At 39.6% G+C, this 10,677-nt stretch overlaps 1 long non-coding RNA gene across 1 annotated transcript; it reads right to left on the reverse strand.

Annotated features, from left to right (window-relative positions):
• Window positions 1-419: 419 nt before the first annotated feature.
• LOC120069743 lies at window positions 420-4,903 on the reverse strand. The gene is made up of 4 exons (XR_005479656.1): window positions 2,092-4,903; window positions 1,853-1,903; window positions 1,423-1,571; window positions 420-481 (listed from the first exon to the last, which is right to left on the reverse strand). It is a non-coding gene; the product is annotated as an uncharacterized LOC120069743 (long non-coding RNA).
• Between the last annotated feature and the right edge of the window lie 5,774 nt (window positions 4,904-10,677).

Below are 10,677 nucleotides of genomic sequence, written 5' to 3' on the forward strand. Positions count from 1 at the left end.
AGCTTTAACATCTTTATCATATAAACATAAACTTCAAACACGCATGCTTGTGATCATAAAGCACATAAAAGTTTAAGACATGGTTCCGTAAACTTCCTTTTAGACTAGTATGCGTTAATAGTGTCACACCCCGCTCTAGATTACCCTCTTAACCTGGATGGAATGGTGACTGCAGCAGTTACCAACCCTTCTACCGGCACTTACTGCCTATCTAACCTGTTAAATTTTGCTCAAACCCTGAATACATACATTTCATCAATATACTAACATATTAACTCAGAACTTAACACATTTACATTACAGGGTTTCGTAGCATTGTTCATACATGAATATTACAACTTAGTGAGCCCCATCTAGAACACTAGTCACTAGACAAACACATGTGTACTAACTAATATAGGACTTCAATTATGCTTCCTTCAACCTGTTTCTTTGAGTGGCAGAGCAACAGCAGAAAAGTCTTTTGGGAACTGACCACTACCTGAAAGGAAAACATTTGAAAATATGAGCTAGAAGCCCAATGAGTGACTTAATAAAAACATAAATCTCATGCTTAAACTGAAAGTTTGAAAACATAATACTGGAACTAAAATATGCCAAGCAAGCGCGTACATAGAACCTTTAAAACCATTGTATCTGAAACAAGAATCTTAGTTGATAATGAACATTCATCGCTCTAATTCCCAATGCCAAGCCATGGCCAGATGAGACCCCTACTTTGATCTCTTCATACTGAACTATGCCTAGGAGAGATCGCTATGTCGATCTCTTTAAATATACTGATGGGCATCTCAAGCAACTTCCTCTAAACATACACATGATAACTACTCTTAAACACCATTAAACGTCATTATTCCCTAGTTGAGAACAAACATACATCGCTCTAGCTCCCAATGTCTGTTATCGGCCAAGAGACCCATACTTCGGCGGCCTCTCATTCAGACCTGCCTATGTGCACGTGGAGTTTTCTATGTACCGTCAACACCTTAGGTACATTTATTCAGATACCTTCCTTACCTTCAGTATCCAGCTCACTTAAGCTATCAAGTTCTTGAAGAGCATTAAAAGAATAGTTCTCAAATATAGCATATAAAACACTTTAGGATATCTTCCCTACCTTCAGTATCCCTTTTCATTATGTTTAGGAATACCAACGCATGTACTTTGACAACCTTAGGTATTTAAAACATAGTACATCAAGCTTCATTCAACCTTTGGCTTTAACCCTAACGCATGCTTCATACTTTGTAAAATAAGTTGGCTTAAATCATGTTGAACTAGCTTGTATAAACCATTAGCATGCGTTACACATGGAAAACATACTTGGAAAACTCATAAATTAGTAAACATCATGCATTGATCATGCTTTCAATCATAGAAATAATTTGCTTGGAATCACATAAAATTTAGCATGAAAATAACCTTGCTCAATCCCTCGATGTCGTATCACTTACGTGCACGTGCTTATAACTGAGTATCGTCATACCTTAGGTATTTAACTAGGATACCTTCTCATTGTCCTTCAGTATCCTTAGGATACCTTCTCATTGTCCTCAGTATCCGTCGTATAACTAGTCATAAACATTTAGTTGAAAAATCAGGCTTAGTACTCAAATCATCATACTAGTTCATCATGAAAATGAAGTTACTAAAACATGCTGAAAGTATTTGGACAAGATAACATACTTAAATCATGTCAAATTCCATAGAAAACATGCTTTACTTAGCATGAGAAATAACTTCAAACATATGTTGCTTGGCACTTCATATAAACACTTAGCATGAGAAATAACTTCAAAGAAATCATGGTTTCTAAATCATTAAAACATTAAATCATCACATAGCCACTCACAGTTCATCGAGGCTCTTAACGGTTTATACGTCTCTCCTAGCTTTTCTTGGCCTGAAAGGACATAATTCTCGATTAGCTTCCTTAGAATTCTTAGCAAAATACCTCAAATAGTTCGCTTACTAATGGAACTTTCATCAACAAAAACAGCATTATTAACGAGATAATCATCATCAGTGAATTCATCCTCATGAGCGAGAACAAGCTTTTCCCTAGGAAAACTTCAACCTAGCGAGAATTACCTCTTCTAGCAAGCTTTGCTTCCTCACCAACGAGATTCAGCCCAAGTTTCCAACGAGATTTCCTTCTTGAGTGAGATTTAGCACAAAAATTAGCGAGATTATCATCCTGATCGAAATTTCTTTGCTCTTAACGGTTTATCTCGCTCTCTTTCTACAAACTTATTTACAATTTAGTTAGCAACATTACCTTAAAATTTCAGCTAAAAACTCTCCGTCGTTTGATCTAGAGATTCAAACATTCATCATTGGCACCAATTCAAGCAGCTGCCTGCTTGTTCAACAATTTCCAGTTCAAACTTCAAAAATATATAACTCGATTTCCAGGCCTCATCTTAAAATGTTTAATTCTATAAAGTTTTTTATAACTGAGTTAAAAATATTACCTCAAATTTTTAGCTCAAAATGCTTCGTAATTCATCCTGGAGCTTTAATTCTTCCCTCATGGCCTAGATTCACACCAGAAACGAACCCTTTGTCTTTATTTTGCACCTCCAGCCTTATTCCAATGAGTTTTTCCCTTCAATAGCATAGCCACAAAAAATAGACACATAGAGCTTTCGAATGCCACTGAAATTACACAAATAGCCTATGTAATTTATCCAAACTAACCCAATGAATTTGACCTTCTTGTTTATATCACTACTCAAAATCCAGCATGAACCCTCCTTGTGCCACCTTGCCCACTCTTGGTGATGAAAGGCTAGGATTTAGCAAATTTTCTTTTGCTAACTTCACTCACAATATTACTTCAACACTGCACCTCATTAGATGGCATGGTCTAATCCATATGCTTATTACGCATTCCATCATCAAGCATGACCTTCCTTAGCGTAGTCGAGTTTTGTCCTACTTTTACACTTAGCTACTCAAGAGCTTATTTCTTCTTGCTTCCATCTTCTGTCCTTCCTAAGAATGGCTTCATTTAGCTCATTAGAAGACATCACATTACTTACTCTTACTTAAAGTAATTAGGGTTCCGATTTTACAAATTCCTCCCCCCTAAAAGAAATGTCATCCTCGAAATTTGCTCGGACTTACTTATAACTTAGAGTTTCACAACATCCTTTGGTCGTAAACTTTACAACCTTCTTCTTTTCTTTCTTCTTCCTTTTTTTTTTTTACTACGCTTTCGATGCACTACTCTGATATTAAATTTGTTCATATTAAATAATACTAGTACGTATGAACAACTTGGTCATCATAGTTCTCTGTATTTGTCACATCCTCTGGTGACTCTTTCATTCTCCACTGAGTCATAGTATTCATTTATTACTAGGGTAGTCCTTTTCCATTCCCCAGTAATACCACTAGAACATTCTTTTCCAGTTGTCATACCTTTGAATTTCTTACTAGTTGTGAAATCAATATTTGTGTCAACTAGACTTCTCGACCTCGACCTAACCGAGGGCACTCTTCTTAGTATGTCCTTTCTATCCGTACTTGGGAGAAGACATTCTTTCTACTATAACATTTTCCAACTATGGCTTACCATACTGTATACATAAGGTTTTTCTCAACTGTTCTAGTCCTTAGCTCAGTCACAATTCAAACTTCGAGCTATTACCTGGAACATCAAAAAATCTAGACCTTTTCCTTTTTGTCTTCTGCTGACCATTTTGTTCCTTATTTTTATACTCAATGTACCCCTGGTACATTTCAAGCTCACTGTTGCTCATCTTTTCCCTCCTCTTAGGATTAATCTGACTAGGACTTCCCATAGATTACACCATTTCCTCTGAATTCACTAGAATAGACTTCACATTTGCCACCAACCTCTGAGAAAACCTACTACACATTCTATTTCTAGTGAAAAGTCTATGTTTACCTGCGTGACTCCCGACTTCCACTCAGGTACCGATAGTGGATTGAGTAATCCTGCCGGCCTCTGCTTTCCAGGTTTCACTTGTTGAAAAATCAAACATCGGTCTACATACTTAGCTATGCCTTTCCTCATTGTACGCCACCATTACGATCTCTTCAAAGTTCTATACATCTTGGTGTTTCTTGGATGCATGGAGTAAGCAGAACTGTGCACCTATTCTAGAATAGCTTGCTTAAGCTGCAACACGTTAGGCACACACATTCCTCCTTTCTTTACCAAATTTCATCTACTCCTAACTAAAAATCAGTCCTTATTCTCTTGCTCGCTTCTTCTGCAAGCTTCTGGAGATTAGGATCCTTCAACTATTCATGCTTAAGATCTTCCATCAAAATAGGTCTTACCTGAAATCTAGTAATCAATCCAACTGACTGACTTACTGATAGAGTGACCGTAGAACTCCTGAACTCCTGGAGTAACATTCCTGATACCGATCCAAGGACTACTTTGGATCCCAAGGATTTCCTGCTCAATGCATCAGCTACAACATTTTCCTTACCAAGGTGGTACTCAATTGAGTAGTCATAGTCTTTGATTAGTTCAATCCATCTTCTTTGCTATTGATAACGGGGTGGAATGCACGTTATCATAGTGCTAAGTTCTTAAACAATGTTGGATTGTATTGATAGAATGTGTTAAATTGCATTCATTAAGCATAAATTCTATAATATTGTGGTCGCATGTGTTCAACGCATTAAAGCAGTTGATCTTTATATTTTTGTGCAGAATATGCATCAACGCTATGCAGAGATTTTGATCATAGGAACATATTGGTCGAGTGCAACCTCACTGCAAGACTTTACGTTGATCATGCTCACAAATATTCGCCCAAGAAGAATCACTGCAACTTGGTCAGCGAAACATGGTGGGTGCATCCGGGTGAAAGGATAATTAAGATTGATGGGACAGAAAGCCGACGGCAGTCGGATCCAAATTAAGTTGACAACCGATAACGGTCACAAAGTACATTCAGCTTTATCGGTGACAATTATCCAGCACATCAGTTAGGAATTAAAGTTGTCCCATCTGTACAACCGGGAGAGAGAAGCCGCCTTTCACCTTTGATGCCCTATAAATACCAAGTGAAATCTTTAGAAAAGGGTTGATCAGTTAACGAATTCATCAGTGCTTATGTTCATAGTGTTCTTTTCTATTTTACGATGAAGCAAGAGAAGAGTGGTGACGCCAGAGATCACCCGGGGCAGCTCAAGAGAAAACCTTGGGGTTAAGAGTAGAGAGCAGGCTGACTCTCATGAGAGCGAGAATATCTTTAGAGCACGAGTAGAAACAGTGTAAATGCCTGGCAGCAAGAAATTGCTACCAGGCTCTTTACTATACTTGCATTGTTATTTTGTACTTCATCTCATATCTATTCAATGGAAGTTCTATTTCTGCATCTGCTCACTCTCTTAATACGCATGAGTAGCTAAATTAGTTGAATGGGTTGAGAAGAACTAAGTTAATATGATCTAGGAAGTTCGTCGCTTGTGATTGTCTTGTTGTATGCTGTGAAAAATACCCTTTAGAGTTACTCGAGAGAGAATCTAAAGAAAGAACCTAATGACTCGAGAGATCTAGTTTAGAATCTAAAATTGAAACAGTAAGATTAGGTTTGCATAAACAAGAGATAGGGACTTAGAGATAAGCTCTGTTTGTCAACTTGCATCGCATGCATCCTAGGAATGGGAGTGATATTATGTGGTCGCATATTTGTGTGAATGTCATGTTGTCATCGCATAAATAGAGATAAAGCTTTATGTGTAAACCCTATAGACTTATCGCATATTTATCGCATGCGTTCTAGCCTTAGAAGCCGTAGCATTCACGCCGAGAGGTGGTTTACTATTGTATGCACGTTGCATGATCACAAAGAATGGACGCATTCTAGGGAGTGTTAGCCGAAATGTTTCGCAACCCTTTCACCGCATATTCATTGTAATTCTCGTTTACCAACTCTTTTCAAGCTCTGCTGCATTTGTTATTTATTTTCATCAACGCAACAAAAAACCCAACGATTTATTTATTTAACCGATTACCGCAAGTTTCATAAAAATCACCAATGCAACTATTTTCACAAGTCCCGGTGTTCGACCCTGGACTTACTAGGAAACTCGGAGAAATTTACACTTGATATCTGCTGGGGAAACTTGAGTGCACAACGCAATCCATCAACGCATATCATCCATATTTCCATTCAATAAAATCAACGCATCAAGTTTTTGGCGCAGTTGCCGGGGACTTCGGAAAAATAGATGTTAACAGTAATTTTTGTAAATTCTTTGCAGAACTCTCAATCTCTGACGAACTACGACCCGAAGATGGAGAGAACATTTTGAAGGAAACTAAGAGACCGCCAAAAGCAACCACAATCCGACAAAGAAGAGATGGCGGAGCAGCCTGGAAATGGAGCACCAAACAACAACAATGTCATGGAAAATCCAATTCTGTTGGCAAACAATCGCAATAGGCCCATTAGAGACTATGCATCGCCAAACCTCTATGATTTCTCTCCGGGAATCATGAGGCCTGCCTTAGACGGAAGTAGATTTGAAATGAAACTGGTGATGCTGCAGATGATCAAGACGGCAGGTCAATTCGGAGGAAATTATGGCGACGATCTGCATGCCCACCTCCAAAGTTTTATTGAAATCTGCAATACTTTTGTGTTCCCGAACATCTCTGCTGAAAAAGTTTGACTAACGTTGTCCCCATTTTCTCTCTATGATCAGGCTAGGAAACGGGCTTATTCACTCGAACTAGGAGAGATTACTTCTTGGGAGCAGGTGGTGGAGAATTTTATGAAGAAGTATTTTCCACCTACCGAGAATGCAAGACGAAGGAAACTTATTACTAATTTTGAATAAGATATGGATGAATCGCTCAGGGATGCTTGGGCGAGGTTGAAAAGGTTGGTCCGAGATTGTCCGCATAATGGGCTGCCAGACTGCCTTCAAATGGAAATTTTCTATCACGGTTTGAATCCTGCTTCGCAGACCGTTGCCAATGCGGCAGCAGCTGGTGGTCTGCTTGACAAAACTTACGATGAGGCAAAGAATATTCTGGACCGCATCTCCAAGAACCATGAAGACTGGAGAGAGAGTGACCAGAGATTGAGACTCAAAGATTCCGATGCAAATAATGGTGCCATTGTTTCGTTACAAAACCAAATACTGCAAAGAGAGCAAATTGACGCAATAAGTCAAAACACCGCAAGGTGTGTGACTTGCAGTGATGGGCATGCGATGGAGGATTGCCCGAAAAATCCACAGTCTGTATATTTTGTAAAGAATAATCCTTTTGCAAACAATTACAACCCCGGGTGGAGAAACCACCCCAATTTTGCTTGGAAGAATCAACAACAAAATTTTCAATCTGTGGCGCAAAAAGAAGAGCCACCAGGATTCTTCCAACGCAACAATGGTCAATAGAGCAACCAAGCAAGTAGCTCACAACAACCACAACAATCTTCTTCTTTAAAGAGCCTATTGAAGCAATATATAGAGAAAAACAAGACAGTGCTTCAAAGTCAAACTACATCCATCCGCAACCTTGAATTACAAATGGGCCAGATTGCGAATGAGCTCAAAAGTAGACCGCAAGGGGCATTGCCAAGTTCAATCGAGCTTCCATACAACCCAGGGGGATCGAAAAAGGAGCAATGTCAGGTTGTGACATTGCACAGTGGAAAGATTGTGGAAGGAAAAAAGAATGAGCAGAACAAATCAACTTCCATCGCAACTGAGCCTGAGATTGCGGCAACGCAAGAAGAAGAAAAGAAAATGAAGCAGTAGAACCTAAGGTTGCGTCAACCTCAAAGTCAAATGAAACGGGAACCGTGAAAGTTCAGTTACCAACCTTCCCTCAGAGGCTAAGGAAGAAGGAAAATGAAGAGGTACAGTACCAATGATGACATGCAGAAATACATGTCATCTTAGGCCTTTTACTTAGAATTATGAAGGTTGTTAGGCAGAATATGCGTTGATCATGATAGGAATTCACGAGAATAAGAGTTTGTGTCAATCAGCATGTCGAATCTCAGCTAACCTGTTATTTTGCGTTAATTATGCATTCAATGTTCTGTCTTTGTAGCTAATGCAGGAAATGAATGCAAGCGTGGAAACCGAACCACCGCATAGACGACCACATACGAAGAAACTCTCCATCATAAAGCAAACGCATTAGATCAACACATGAATGTTGCAGTAATCAGCCGTATGCGTTCATCACATGGGAGTTGCGCTCGTCAAGTGATTGCGGTCATCGTGTTGAGTTGCGGTGTTAAGCGAATGCGGCCATTGAATGATTGCGTCTACGTGACAATGCAAACTAATGGATCAACGCAACGTAGGTGAAATGAACGCATCAACGCATCTACCTCGAGAAAATCCAAAGCTGATGTTGACATTTCACCTACCACGCCGTTAGTGGCAGAGGTTCAAAAAGGACAAACGTGCCAAACGTCAAACTCAGAGTAGTCCAATTAATGTTGTCGGTGACCCAAGCTCTATAAATAGAGGTCGATGAGCAGAAATTCAAATATCCAAGGTTTTCACATGAGGTTCGCCTAGGGCAGATCCTTGTGATCCAGACAAAATGCATGAGAAGACGCTGAGAGTTCTTCACCTCCTTCATCCATTCTGAGTGATGACCGGAGCCTTCGACCGGAGCTAGATCTCGAGAGAGTCAGCTCCTCCACCCATCCATGGCACCACCGGTAGCCTTGACGCACATCTGCTGGAAGCAAGTCTTTGCTTCCAGCCGGCCATTTCCTCTCCTTTCTTTTCTTATATTGTATTGTATGACATTTTGGAATTAAGAAATTAATACAATTTGTATTCAATGCATTTCTCTGTTCCTTCGACTCCATCCCCATCTTCTTGCTTAGCATCATTACTTTCATTGCAACACTTAGTGGGATTGCTTGGCTATTGCATACTTAGTCATGTGGATTAGGGATATGAAGCATGCAGCAACCCATCGAGAGGTGTGCATTACGTGAGTGTGTGAGAAAACCTTATTTACTTAGTGTGAAGCTGCTGCAATGCCTATCTATAGGCTAACGCATTGCTTTTATATGAGTAAAGTCAGCAACAATCAACTGCCTGGGAGGGTAAATAGTTGGACACATTAAGCAATGTATGCATTGTTCACTAGGGATAGAAACAATCTTGCGTCAACCAAGTTCATGCGTTTGTCTTGTTTTATGTTGTGCCCAACACCCCTTTAGAGCTACTCGAGAGAGAGTCTAAAGAAAAAACCTAATGACTCGAGAGAGCTAGGTTAGAATCTAGACTCGAGAGAGCAAGATTAGATCGGCATAAGCAAGAGATAGGGACTTAGATAAGCTCTGTTTGTCAACACTGCATCGCATGCACCCTAGGAATAGGAATGATGATATGTGGTCGCCTTGTTTGTGTATCATCGCATAGACAAGAATTAAAGGCTTATGTGTAGGCCCTATAGACACCTCTGTACATACATCGCATGCGTTCTAGCGTTAGAAGCCGTAGCATTCGCACTGAGAGGTGGTTTACTATTGTATGAGTGTTGCATGAACGCATTGGCTTGCGTTGACTAGGGTTGCCCTTGTGGTCACTCTTAAGTATTGTAATGAACACATCTTCGCATTTTTTCTATTTTACCATACATTTATTTCATGTCTAGGTTTGTCGTATCTCTACCTTTCATGCATATTCTCATTGAGTTGTCTGTTAGATAGAAGTAGGAGTAGGATTAACTTAGCAACATCCCCTCCATTCTTTTATTTAAACTGCCGCACATCACTGCAAACATATAGTTACAAGTCCCTGTATTCGACCTTGGATTATCCGAGAAACTTGTGTTGCGTTATACTTGGCGTGAGCACAAGAAAACTTGTGGCAGGACACATGGTCATCGCATACATTCGTTAACGCATTTTCATTCCAACGCATGACCATCGACGCATGACTATCAACGCATACCTTAAGAACATGCATCACATATCGTATCCAAGGGATTTTGGTTTTCGAGTAAAATTGACTTCCAATTTCCCATCATCAACCAATGCTTCCTATCTATGTTAAAAAAATTACATGTTAATATTCCATTCAGTGAAGCGATTGAGGAAATGTTTGCCTATGCCAAGTTTCTGAAGGACATGGTAACTAAGAAGAGCGGCGCTGGAAAATTTGCCATAGTGGCACTAACGCAAAGTTCCAAATCTATTATCCCACCGAAGATGAGTGATCCTGGGAGCTTCACTATTCCTTGCTCCGTAGGAGGACTCTATTTTGGGCAAGCCTTGTGTGACTTAGGAGCCAGTATAAATTTGATGTTGTTGTCAATCTTTCGACAATTGAATGTGGGGCAACTTGTACATCTAGAAAGTAAGGTGAAGGATGTGCTGATCACGATTGATAAATTTATTTTGCCAGCTGACTTCATCATCCTAGATTATGAGGCCGACAAAGATGTGCCCATCATTTTGACCTTTCCTATCAATGGGTCGTGCTCAAATTGATGTGCATAAGGGAGAAATCACTTTGAGCATAAACGGACAGAAGCTCAAATTTAATATAATTCATGCCATGAAATTTCCTAATAAGGAAGACCTGCAAGATTTTAAAGATGACCTGAATTGGATTGAAGAAGAAAAGTCTGATGAAGAGTGTGAAGAAGAGGATGGCAACACATCCGTAGCTATCTGCAATGCGATCGTAGCAAAA

This window comes from Benincasa hispida, unplaced genomic scaffold (genome assembly GCF_009727055.1).
Source record: "Benincasa hispida cultivar B227 unplaced genomic scaffold, ASM972705v1 Contig569, whole genome shotgun sequence".
NCBI classification, from domain to species: domain Eukaryota; kingdom Viridiplantae; phylum Streptophyta; class Magnoliopsida; order Cucurbitales; family Cucurbitaceae; genus Benincasa; species Benincasa hispida.